The sequence below is a fragment of the Diplotaxodon limnothrissa genome, linkage group LG2 (assembly GCF_057381915.1).
Source record: "Diplotaxodon limnothrissa isolate DT_005_m linkage group LG2, D_limnothrissa_male_GT1.1, whole genome shotgun sequence".
Classification (NCBI taxonomy): Eukaryota; Metazoa; Chordata; class Actinopteri; order Cichliformes; family Cichlidae; genus Diplotaxodon; species Diplotaxodon limnothrissa.
In genome coordinates, this window is record NC_140597.1 from 32,093,021 (window position 1) to 32,106,124 (window position 13,104).

The 13,104-nt window shown below is 40.6% G+C and overlaps 4 pseudogenes; all 4 read left to right on the forward strand.

Annotated features, from left to right (window-relative positions):
• Nucleotides 1–354: 354 nt before the first annotated feature.
• LOC146638786 (protocadherin alpha-2 pseudogene) lies at nt 355–2,697 on the forward strand (annotated as a pseudogene).
• A 937-nt stretch (nt 2,698–3,634) lies between these two features.
• On the forward strand, nt 3,635–6,042 carry LOC146638787 (protocadherin alpha-3 pseudogene; annotated as a pseudogene).
• Nucleotides 6,043–6,747: 705 nt separating this feature from the next.
• Nucleotides 6,748–9,087, forward strand: LOC146638788 (protocadherin alpha-8 pseudogene; annotated as a pseudogene).
• A 1,542-nt stretch (nt 9,088–10,629) lies between these two features.
• Nucleotides 10,630–13,083, forward strand: LOC146638789 (protocadherin alpha-3 pseudogene; annotated as a pseudogene).
• Nucleotides 13,084–13,104: the final 21 nt, after the last annotated feature.

Below are 13,104 nucleotides of genomic sequence, written 5' to 3' on the forward strand. Positions count from 1 at the left end.
TTCCCTTGTCACACGGATAGCCATTTGAATAAAACTTTTAATATATTAAATTACAAAAGTTTCTATTTAGTCGAATCTGTTTTTCCCCATTTCCTACTAAATGTAAGCGCTGAATGATCCTGTGGGTGTCAGTGTTACTATAAGGAAGTGCGAAATTCCACTCAGCCCCTTGTAATGTGTGCGTTGTCACCTCGGCCACAAAGAATATCAACGTTTGGGGTTTCGCCTGTGTATTTTTCTTTTCACGAAAACGGATGTCTGGAGTAAAATCTCAGGAAAACTGGATGATTACTAAGTGGAAAAATACGCGTGGATTTTATTACATATGATTTTTCCAAAGGACAAAGAGGCAGAATGATAACTTGGCCGTATCCTCTGGTTTTCGCCGCGCTCTTCTGTTGTGTGCAGGTGATTTTAGCTCAGATTAAATATTTGACTCCAGAGGATGTTAAAGTGGGAGCTATTATTGGAAATGTTGCGAAGGATCTGGGGCTCGATGTCGGTACATTGATAAGCAGGCGTTTTCGTATTGTGTCTGGAGCCCAGGGTACGCTGTTTGAGGTAAACCCGAACAATGGGGCGTTGTATGTTCACGAAAATGTGGACAGGGAACAGCTGTGCGATAGAAATGTTGCCTGTTTATTAGATCTAAAAATTGTTGTTGAAAACCCCCTTGAAGTCCACTATGTTACTGTTGAAATAATAGATACTAACGACAATAGACCCAGTTTTGCTGAGAAAGAAAAGGTAATAGAAATAGCAGAGACCACACTGCCAGGAGCACGATTTCAGTTACCAGGCGCTCGTGACCGAGATGTTGGAGTAAATGCGGTGCAGATTTATAAACTCAGTCAAAACGATCATTTTCATCTTGAAATTCGAGACAGAGGGGAAGATAAAATCCCTTTCCTCGTACTGCAGAGAAACTTGGACAGAGAGCGGAAAACAAACCATAGCTTGATTTTAACCGCTATGGATGGGGGGACGCCGCCAAAATCCGCAAATCTGAGCCTTACTATAAAGGTTCTTGATAACAACGATAACAGACCAGTATTTTCTCAAGAGGTTTATTCCGTTACATTGCAAGAAAATGCCCCATTAGACAAGACTATAATCAAAGTCCAAGCAACAGATCTAGACGAGGGTATTAACGGGGACGTCGAGTATACTTTTGGGGGTGATATTACTTCCAGTGTGTTGCGACTATTTACTTTAGACAGACTCACGGGAGAAATTCGAGTTATCGGAGAAATTGATTATGAGACAGCCAGTGTTTACAATTTAGATGTCCAAGCCTCAGACAAAGGTCAGCCGCCGATGACGACTGACTGTAGAATTATAATAAAGATTCAAGATGTCAATGACAATAAACCAGAAATAGAAGTGACTTCAATATCCAGCATAGTCCCCGAGGACTCAAAACAGGGTACCGTGGTCGCTCTCATTACTGTTACAGATGCTGATTCTGGTTTAAATAGCAAAGTCATATGTCATCTAACAGAAAATGTACCATTTGAATTAAAACCGTCATTTAAAGAAAACATGTACTCGTTAGTAACAAAAGAATCACTAGATAGGGAAACTGTGTCACATTATGACATTTCAATAACAGCTACAGACTGTGGTGAGCCGCCTCTTTCCACCTTTAAAAAGTTCAACATTCAGGTGTCAGATGTGAACGATAATATTCCGGAGTTCTCACATAATCCACTAGAATTATACTTGACGGAAAATAACGCGGCTGGCGCGTCAATATTCTCTGTCAGTGCATTTGATAAAGACTGCAATGAAAATGCAGCAGTATCCTATCAAATACTCAGGGGGGGAGCTGGCCGCAATGTTATAGCATCCTTTGTGAATATACATCCCGAAAGCGGACAAATTACTGCGCTGAACAGTTTTGATTTTGAAACGATGAAAACTTTCCAGTTCCAAGTTGTTGCCTCAGATTCTGGAACTCCGTCACTAAGCAACAATGTCACAGTCAACGTCTTCATCCTGGATCAGAACGACAACGCTCCAGTCATCCTGTATCCACTCAGCTCCAACGGTTCTGCTCAAGGTGTGGAGGAGATTCCCCGAAACGTCAACGCAGGATACTTGGTGACTAAAGTCAGAGCCTATGACGCTGATATAGGATATAACGGCTGGTTGCTCTTTTCCCTCCAGGAAGTTACTGACCACAGTCTCTTTGCTTTGGACCGCTATACAGGACAGATCAGAACACTTCGCTCATTCACAGAGACAGACGAGGCTGAGCATAAACTGCTCATACTGGTCAAAGACAACGGCAACGTTTCTCTCTCAGCAACAGCTACTGTGATTGTCAAACTTGTGGAGCCAAAAGAGGCTTTTGCAGCTTCTGATGTTAAAAGTGCAGCAAAAGATGTTGAGGACAGTAATGTCATATTTTACCTCATGATATCTTTGGGCGCAGTTTCTGTACTTTTTCTCATCAGCATCATCGTGCTGATTGCGATGCAGTGCTCCAAATCCACAGACTATACTTCTAAATATCTGCCAGAGACTAATTATGATGGGACACTGTGTCACAGCATCCAGTACAGATCAGGGGAGAAGCGGTACATGCTAGTTGGACCCAGAATGAGTATAGGATCTACTATAGTACCAGGAAGCCATGCAAATACTCTCGTGCTTCCTGATAGGAGACGTCCTTCTGAAGAGGTAAGACCTTAACACCCTTTTGTAAAAGCATTTTCCCTTTCCGTTATCGGCTTGCTTTACAATATCAGTTATAATGGCAGCAAGTAGCATAATGGTGCAGTGGTTCGCGCTATTACTTCAAAGAAAGAAAGTTTGGGTTTGTCTGGCTGGGTGGAGTTTGTACGCTTCCCGAGCCACTCTGTTCAATGTGCTATGTTTTCTTGCTGTTTCTTTTTAGATCACATTCACTGATAAGCTAGAAAGCCATACATGTATAAATAATAATAATAATAGTAATAATAATAGTAATAATAATAATCGTTTGTAGTTTTGCGAACTATTCGCTGCCCTTGGTGCTGATTGTTTTTTTTCCCTTTCTTTTTTTTTTTTTCTTTGAGCATGTGTTGGGTGCCTTTACTGTCTCTCTTGGTAGTTGTTTATATGCTACTTTTTGCGATTAAAGTTCTGTGGGAGATCCTGTGATCGCTATCCATGGTGCCAAAAACTATCAGGCTATCAGGTGAAGGAATGTTAAAGAAACACAATGATTGATTAATGACATTATCTGTTGGAGCAAGTTATCAGCAAGTTTTTATGGGGTAAATCGAGAGAAAGAGGGAAGAGACTAGAAAATGTTAAAATACTAAATTTATATTTGTTGTTCGAGAGCCAGTCAACTTTAATTCAGTTCTCAAGCCTAAAAGAGGATTCAATCAATGGGAAAAAGAAAAAAAAACAGCATATGAGGTTCTTTCTCAGCACAGCCTCTGGGTGTCACTATGAAATCAGAAAACCTTTAAGAACATTGTCCCTCCCCTTGCCAACCCTTTGTCTGAGCTGAGCAAAGCACTTGGACCAAATATACCAGCCGACAAAACCCTGTTGTTGGTTTTGTAAATATGTGGCGGTAAGCGAGTCGGTTATTGCTCTTGGCATTAACAGCTCCTGTGGATTTATATGCTGTTGAAAAATGATGGAGACTCCAACAAGTCACTACTCCCGGTTTGCCTTTTATTTGGCGTTGATGCTATTTTCCGGAAGAGAAGCTTTGGCTCAAATAAGATATTCTGTTGCAGAGGAGGTGGACGATGGCACTGTTGTTGGAAATGTTGCGAAGGATCTCGGGCTTGATGTAACCTCTTTGGGTGACCGACGGTTCCGTGTTGTCTCTGGAAGTGAGGACAGTATTTTTGAGGTAAACCAGAATAGTGGGGCATTGTATGTCAGTAATCATATCGATAGAGAGGAACTCTGTCAGGGCAGCGGTGCTTGCCGCATGGAGGTAAAAATTCTTGTAGAGAACCCTTTGGAAATACACTACATAATCGTAGAAATTACTGACATAAATGATAATTCTCCTAGTTTTCCTGCAAGAGAGCAGACATTTGAAATAGCTGAACAAACACTGCCAGGGAAGAGATTTCAGCTGCACACTGCTCGCGATCCCGATGCTGGATTAAACTCTATTCGTACATATACTATAACCTCAAATGAACATTTTGAAGTAAATATCCGTCAAAGTGATGCAGGAAAGGTACCGTTTTTAGTGCTTAAGAAATCACTAGATAGAGAACAAAATAATGAACACAAGCTAGTGATGACAGCTGTCGATGGAGGAAAACCTCCAAGATCAGGCACATTAAATGTTACCATAACTGTTCTGGACAGTAATGACAATCGTCCAATATTTAGTCAGGAGATTTATCACTTGTCTATAAAAGAAAACATACCCGTCGGTGCATCAGTATTTAGAATGAATGCGACAGATTATGATGACGGTACTAATGGAGAAGTTGAATATACTCTCGGAAAAACTTTATGGCAGAAAGTTTATGATATTTTTGAACTGGACAAAATAAGTGGAGAAATTACGGTCAAAGGAGTAGTGGACTATGAAGAAAACAACGTGTATGAACTGGATGTTGAGGTATCGGATAAAGGAACGCCTCCATTGATGGGCGAGTGTAGACTAATTATAAAAGTACTAGATGTCAACGATAACCCGCCTGAAATCGAAGTTACATCACTTTCAAACACAGTGCCTGAAGATTCCAAGCTTGGCACCGTTATTTCACTTCTTAGTGTGAAAGACAAAGACTTCGGTGTGAATGGAAAAATAATATCAAGCATTATTAATGAAGTCCCTTTTGAATTAAAACCTTCTTATAAGGAAAACACATACTCAGTGGTAACTAAGGATGTTTTGGATCGAGAGGTGGTGTCCCATTATGAAATAACAATAAAAGCCACCGACTGCGGTGAACCTCCACTATCTACTTTTAAAACTCTGCGCATTGAGATATCAGACGTAAATGACAACAGTCCACATTTCAAACAAAATCCTTTAGAGTTTTATCTCGTAGAAAACAACGCTGCTGGAAAGTCTATATTTTCTGTAAGCGCTTCAGACAATGACTTAAATGACAATGCAGCCATTTCATATCACATTATGAGAGAGGGGAGCCAAAATGACGTTATGTCATCCCTGAATATAAACAGTGATAATGGACAAATCACTGCGCTGAAAAGTTTTGACTTTGAAACGCTGAAAACTTTCCAGTTCCAAGTCGTTGCCTCAGATTCTGGAACTCCGTCATTAAGCAACAACGTCACAGTCAACGTCTTCATTCTGGATCAGAACGACAACGCTCCAGTCATCCTGTATCCACTCAGCTCCAACGGCTCTGCTCAAGGTGTGGAGGAGATTCCCCGAAACGTCAACGCAGGACACTTGGTGACTAAAGTCAGAGCCTATGACGCTGATATAGGATATAACGGCTGGTTGCTCTTTTCACTGCAGGAAGTGACTGACCACAGTCTCTTTGCTTTGGACCGCTACACAGGACAGATCAGAACACTTCGCTCATTCACAGAGACAGACGAGGCTGAGCATAAACTGCTCATACTGGTCAAAGACAACGGCAACGTTTCCCTCTCAGCAACAGCTACTGTGATTGTCAAACTTGTGGAGCCCAAAGAGGCTTTTGCAGCTTCTGATGTTAAAAGTGCAGCAAAAGATGATGAGGACAGTAATATCATATTTTACCTCATGATAACTTTGGGGGCAGTTTCTGTGCTTTTTCTCGTCAGCATCATCGTTCTGATTGCGATGCAGTGCTCCAAATCCACAGACTATACTTCTAAATATCTGCCAGAGACTAATTATGATGGGACACTGTGTCACAGCATCCAGTACAGATCAGGAGAGAAGCGGTACATGCTAGTTGGACCCAGGATGAGTCTAGGATCTACTATAGTATCTGGCAGCCATGCAAATACTCTAGTGCTTCCTGATAGGAGACGTCCTTCTGAAGAGGTAAGACGTTGCCCATCATTTTTTAATTCGTTTAATTTCTATTTCACAAACAGACGCCCTGAAACAGTACTTACTGGGGTATTTTAACATCTATACAAATACAAATACACGTTTCCTTTTAATTATTTTGGTCTCAGCTTTTGAGAAGTTTCCCTTACAAAGTTGAAAAAAAGTTAAGAAATGTATAGTTGTGACGCGTGGGTCTTACACGTTCCCAGCTTTAAATTTAGAATTAGTCAATTTATGGGCAGTATACATCAGCTTTGTTGTTTTAACACACATCTACATTCGCTGTGTAAAACAAACTCTGTATAACTACTTGATGCCCATTGCGATCAAAGTATGTCAAAATGAAATTCATCCCTATAGAATTAATCTGAGTACTATCAGATCCATGTTTCCTAATGCTTCTTCGATTGCATTAAGTTCTATGGCAGGAAAAAATGGTACAGTCGCTTTAATTTGTAAGGCGGAAAGAAAGCATATAGAGAAGACAAAATATATGTATCATATGAATCACGTTTTGTAACACATCTCCTCTGGGTGTCACTCTTACATCGGAAGAAAAAAATGACTCCGTCCCTCCTCTTTCAAGGCTTTTGTTTCAGATTGAGGAGGGGAAATCGCGTATTAAAACCAAACCCACCAGCTGATGGACGGTTTATATTTTAGAAATATGCTATAACCTGCTGTTTGTCGACTCAGGGAGCTTCTGTGTATGTAGGTACTGTTAAATAGCTATGAAGATCACTACAGGATCACGAACGATGAAGGGTTACTGGTTTGTTTTTCATGTGGCCGTATTGCTGCTTTTTGGGAAGGAGGCTTTTTCTCAGATACGATATACTGTTCCAGAGGAGGTTGCAGATGGAACTGTAGTTGGAAATATTGCGAAAGATCTGGGCCTTGACATCAATTCTTTGGCTGATCGACGTTTTCGTGTTGTGTCTGGAAATACGGATGCCTTTTTTGAGGTAAACCAGGACAATGGGGCTCTCTATGTTCGCAAGAAAATCGACAGAGAGGTTCTCTGTCAAGGAAGTGGCGCATGCTTACTGGAGCTTAAAATTCTTGTTGAAAACCCACTGGAAATGCATTATGTAGTTGTGGAAATTACTGATGTAAATGATCATTCTCCTAATTTCTCCGAAAGAAATCAGAGATTTGAAATAGCCGAACATACACTGCCGGGAAGGCGGTTCCAGCTACACACCGCTCGTGATCCTGATGCAGGACTTAATTCCATTCATACCTACACCTTAACACCAAACGATCATTTTGAATTAGATGTCCGCCAAAGTGACGAGGACAAAATACCATTTTTAGTCCTAAAAAAGTCGCTGGACAGAGAGTAAAAATGCAACCATTCGCTTGTGGTTACAGCAGTTGATGGGGCTAAACCTCCAAGATCCGGAACCCTAAATGTTACAGTTATTGTTCTAGACAGTAATGACAATCGCCCAATGTTTAGTAAGGATATTTATGAAATTTCAGTCCCAGAAAACGTTTTGGTTGGCACCAAAATATTTAAAATTAATGCGACAGATCCAGATGAAAACTTAAATGGAGCAGTTGAATATAGCCTTGGAAAAACTCTAAAGAAGAAAGTGTATGATATATTTGAACTGGACAAGTTAAGTGGGGAAATTATAGTAGAGGGATTGATTGACTATGAAGAAAATGACGTTTACAAACTTGATATTGAGGCGTCCGATAAAGGAACACCCCCACTGACGGGTGAGTGCAGAGTCATCATAAAAATCACAGATGTTAATGACAATCCACCAGAAATAGAAATCACGTCACTATCAAATTCAGTATCCGAGGACTCCAAGCCTGGCACAGTTATTTCTCTACTCAGTGTAACAGATAGAGATTCCGGAGTGAACGGAAATATTATTACAAGCATAATCTCAGACGTGCCTTTTGAATTAAAGCCTTCGTATAAGGAAAATATATATTCAGTTGTAACCAAGGGACTTTTAGATCGAGAAAAAGTGTCTTATTATGAAATAACAATGAAAGCCACGGATTGTGGTGAGCCTCCACTATCTACTTTTAAAACCCTTAGCATTCAAATATCAGATGTAAACGATAACATCCCACAATTCTCGCAGAATCCACTACAGGTTTACCTGTCAGAAAACAACGTTGCTGGAAAGCCAATATTTTCAGTAAGCGCGACGGATAAAGACTTGAACGACAATGCAGCCATTTCATATCACGTTGTGAGAGAAGGGAGTAAAAATGATATAATGTCTTTCCTAAGTGTGAATTCAGACAATGGACAAATCACTGCGCTGAAAAGTTTTGATTTTGAAACGCTGAAAACTTTCCAGTTCCAAGTTGTTGCCTCAGATTCTGGAACTCCGTCACTAAGCAACAACGTCACAGTCAACGTCTTCATCCTGGATCAGAACGACAACGCTCCAGTCATCCTGTATCCACTCAGCTCCAACGGTTCTGCTCAAGGTGTGGAGGAGATTCCCCGAAACGTCAACGCAGGACACTTGGTGACTAAAGTCAGAGCCTATGACGCTGATATAGGATATAACGGCTGGTTGCTCTTTTCACTGCAGGAAGTTACTGACCACAGTCTCTTTGCTTTGGACCGCTATACGGGACAGATCAGAACACTTCGCTCATTCACAGAGACAGACGATGATGAGCATAAACTGCTCATACTGGTCAAAGACAACGGCAACTTTTCTCTCTCAGCAACAGCTACTGTGATTGTCAAGCTTGTGGAGCCCAAAGAGGCTTTTGCAGCTTCTGATGTTAAAAGTGCAGCAAAAGATGATGAGGACAGTAATGTCATATTTTACCTCATGATAACTTTGGGCGCAGTTTCTGTGCTTTTTCTCGTCAGCATCATCGTGCTGATTGCAATGCAGTGCTCCAAATCCACAGACTATACTTCTAAATATCTGCCAGAGACTAATTATGATGGGACACTGTGTCACAGCATCCAGTATAGATCAGGAGAGAAGCGGTACATGCTAGTTGGACCCAGAATGAGTATAGGATCTACTATAGTCCCGGGTAGCCATGCAAACACATTAGTTCTACCCGACAGGCGGAGAGCATCTGAAGAGGTAAGACCTTAACACCCTTTTGTAAAAGCATTTTCCCTTTCCGTTTTCGGCTTGCTTTACAATATCAGTTATAATGGCAGCAAGTAGCATAATGGTGCAGTGGGTCACGCTATTACTTCAAAGCAAGAACCTTTGGGTTCGTCTGGCTGGGTGGAGTTTGTACGCTTCCCGAGCCACTCTGTTCAATGTGCTAAACACCAGCTGTTTTCGTGCTGTTTTTTTAGATCATATTCACTGATAAATTATAAAGCCATAATAACAATAACAATAACAATAACAATCCTTTGTGGTTTTGCGAACTATTCGCTGCCCTTGGTGCTGATTGTTTATTTTTTCCCTTTCTTTTTATTTCTTTGAGCATGTGTTGGGAGCCTTTACTGTCTCTCTTGGTAGTTGTTTATATGCTACTTTTTGGAATTAAAGTTATGTGGGAGAGCCTGTGATCGCTATCCATGGTTCCAAAAAACTATCAGGCTATCAGGTGAAGGAATGTTAAAGAAACACAATGATTGATTAATGCCATTATTTGTTGGAGCAAGTTATCAGCAAGTTTTTATGGGGTAAACCGAGAGAAAGAGGGAAGAGACTAGAACAATGTTAAATTACTAAATTTCTATTGGTTGTTCGAGATCCAGTCAACTTTAATTCAGTTCTTAGCTTGTAGCTTGTTCTCAGTAGCAGTGTTACTCATCTAGTCACACTCAGGTTATACAATTGCTGCATGTGTTACCGTTTCCTTGAAATCACACTACAGCAAAACAGTCATCATTATGACGTAGTATATGTCCCGCTTTCCATTGTGGTGTTTTTGAAAATGAAGTACTTTAAAACATGATTACATTTTCATTTTTTACTGTAGTTACCTTTGAGACGGTTTTAATTACCAATACTATTACCAATATTATAGCTAAGCTGCAATAACCAGAATAGTTTCTTGTGAATAGGAGAACAGTTTTTGATATTACTATGTTACATTTTCTCGTTACGTTTGTCAACCTCCGCTTTCTGTTGGTGTTACAATTACAGGTATCTTTGGTAACGAGAGCAGCTATGTCAAGAGCAGCTATCGCTGTCTGTAGTGCTGAACTATACTGTGGCGCGTTGCCGGTTCCATTCAAAGTAGGGTGTCAGATTAATATACTGTTATGTAAAAGCAGAAAAATTAAATCTTTCTTCAGTACTATTAAAAAATGAATACAAAATTCAACTGGTGAAATTCAGGGGAAAGAAATACCTCACGTATCCTTAAGTAAGTGGATAGAACTCTTTTATCACTATTGTCCTTAGTGACAAATTTTGCACATAAAATACATACCTATACTGGTCCTTACTTAAAATCATCAGAAATAAACATACAGAGTTGTCCTCTTGGTGTCACTATAACATAAATGACCAGAAAACACAGTCCCTCCCCTAACAAAGCTTTTTGTCTGGTGGTTCACAGCAACGAATGCATAATATCTAAAAACGGGAGTCGGATGAGACCGTGAAGTAATCGCAAATATAATTATTATAGAAACAGATTCAGGTGTCATCGTGTGCAACTGGACAACAATGAGGAATGGAAGACCGTATCGATGCTGTGAGTGCTTCTGGGTTGCTTTTTATTTGACACTGCTGCTGGTTTTCGGAAAGCGGGCTTTGGCTGATTTGAGATACTCTGTTCCGGAGGAGGTCAAAGAAGGAACTACTGTTGGAAATGTGGCCAAGGATCTTGGTATTGACAAAACCTCTTTGACTGATCGTCGGTTCCGTGTTGTTTCTGGATTTAAGGACGCGTTTTTCGAGGTAAACCCGGACAATGGGGCTTTACAGGTTCGTAAGAAAATCGACAGAGAAAAGCTTTGTCACGGTAGCGGTTCATGCCTCATTGAGCTAAAAATCCTTGTTGAAAATCCCCTGGAAATGCATCATATTGCTGTAGAAATTGCTGATGTAAATGATCACTCCCCCAGCTTTTCTGAAAAGGAGCAGACCTTTGAAATGGCCGAGCATACATCTCCGGGAACACGATTCCAGCTTCACCCGGCTCGTGATCCTGATGCTGGAATAAACTCTATCCGCATATACACACTAACGTCAAACGAGCATTTCGATATTGAGATTAGTCAAAGTGATGAGGACAAAATACCATTTCTAGTGCTGAAGACATCTTTAGACAGAGAACAAAAGAATAAACACTTGCTAACTGTAACAGCAGTTGATGGAGGTAAACCTCCAAAATCTGGCACGCTTAATGTATCCGTTATTGTTCTTGACAGTAATGATAATCGCCCGACATTCAGTCGGGAGACTTACCAAATTGAAATAAAAGAAAATGTCTCTGTTGGTGCTGTTGTTGCAACTGTAGCTGCTATAGACCCAGATGAAGGCACTAACGGGGAAATAGAATACAGCCTGAGCAAAACATTAGCGCGTAAAGTTTATCAGATATTTGAACTGGATAGTGTAAGTGGACAAATTACGCTAAAAGTAGCATTAGATTTTGAGGATTCTGAGATTTATAAACTAGACGTTGAAGCATCTGATAAAGGACAACCTCCATTAATCGGAAGGTGTAGAGTAATAATAAAGATACAAGACATTAATGATAATGCACCAGAAATAGAAGTCACGTCACTATCAAATACAGTAACCGAAGATTCAAAGCCTGGCACAGTTATTTCACTTATCAGTGTAACGGATAAAGACTCTGGACTTAATGGAAAAATAATTACACACATGACCGACAATGCACCTTTCGAATTAAAACCTTCTTACAAGGAAAACATATATTCCGTGGTCACGAAGGGAGTGTTAGATCGAGAAACTGTACCAGAATACGAAGTAATAATAACAGCTACAGACTGTGGTGAGCCTCCTTTATCGAGTTTTAAAACTCTTAGCATTCAGATAGCAGATGTAAATGACAACAGTCCACAATTCACCCAAAACCCATTACAGTGTTACCTGACAGAAAATAACTTCGCAGGTGCGCCAATATTTTCTGTGAGTGCGGTAGACCTCGATGCAAATGAAAACGCAGCTATTTCATATCATCTTCTGAGAGAAGGTGGTGAAAATTATGTAATATCTTTTCTAAATGTGAATTCAGATAATGGACAAATCACTGCGCTGAAAAGTTTTGATTTTGAATCGCTGAAAACTTTCCAGTTCCAAGTTGTTGCCTCAGATTCGGGAACTCCGCCACTAAGCAACAATGTCACAGTCAACGTCTTCATCCTGGATCAGAACGACAACGCTCCAGTCATCCTGTATCCACTCAGCTCCAACGGTTCTGCTCAAGGTGTGGAGGAGATTCCCCGAAACGTCAACGCAGGACACTTGGTGACTAAAGTCAGAGCCTATGACGCTGATATAGGATATAACGGCTGGTTGCTCTTTTCACTGCAGGAAGTGACTGACCACAGTCTCTTTGCTTTGGACCGCTATACAGGACAGATCAGAACACTTCGCTCATTCACAGAGACAGACGAGGCTGAGCATAAATTGCTCATACTGGTCAAAGACAACGGCAACGTTTCTCTCTCAGCAACAGCTACTGTGATTGTCAAACTTGTGGAGCCTAAAGAGGCTTTTGCAGCTTCTGATGTTAAAAGTGCAGCAAAAGATGATGAGGACAGTAATGTCATATTTTACCTCATGGTAACTTTGGGCGCAGTTTCTGTACTTTTTCTCATCAGTATCATCGTTCTGATTGCAATGCAGTGCTCCAAATCCACAGACTATACTTCTAAATATCTGCCAGAGACTAATTATGATGGGACACTGTGTCACAGCATCCAGTACAGATCAGGAGAGAAGCGGTACATGCTCGTTGGACCCAGAATGAGTATAGGATCTACTATAGTCCCTGGAAGCCATGCAAATACATTGGTGATGCCAGATAGGAGGAGAACATCTGAGGAGGTAAGACTAACATATAACACATACTGTGCATCCAGCTCAGATGTGTCAGCTGTTATTTGGTCTGCAAGATTAAACCTTTTGATAACTCATGATGAATGAATTAATGGGTTAGTTGCTTTT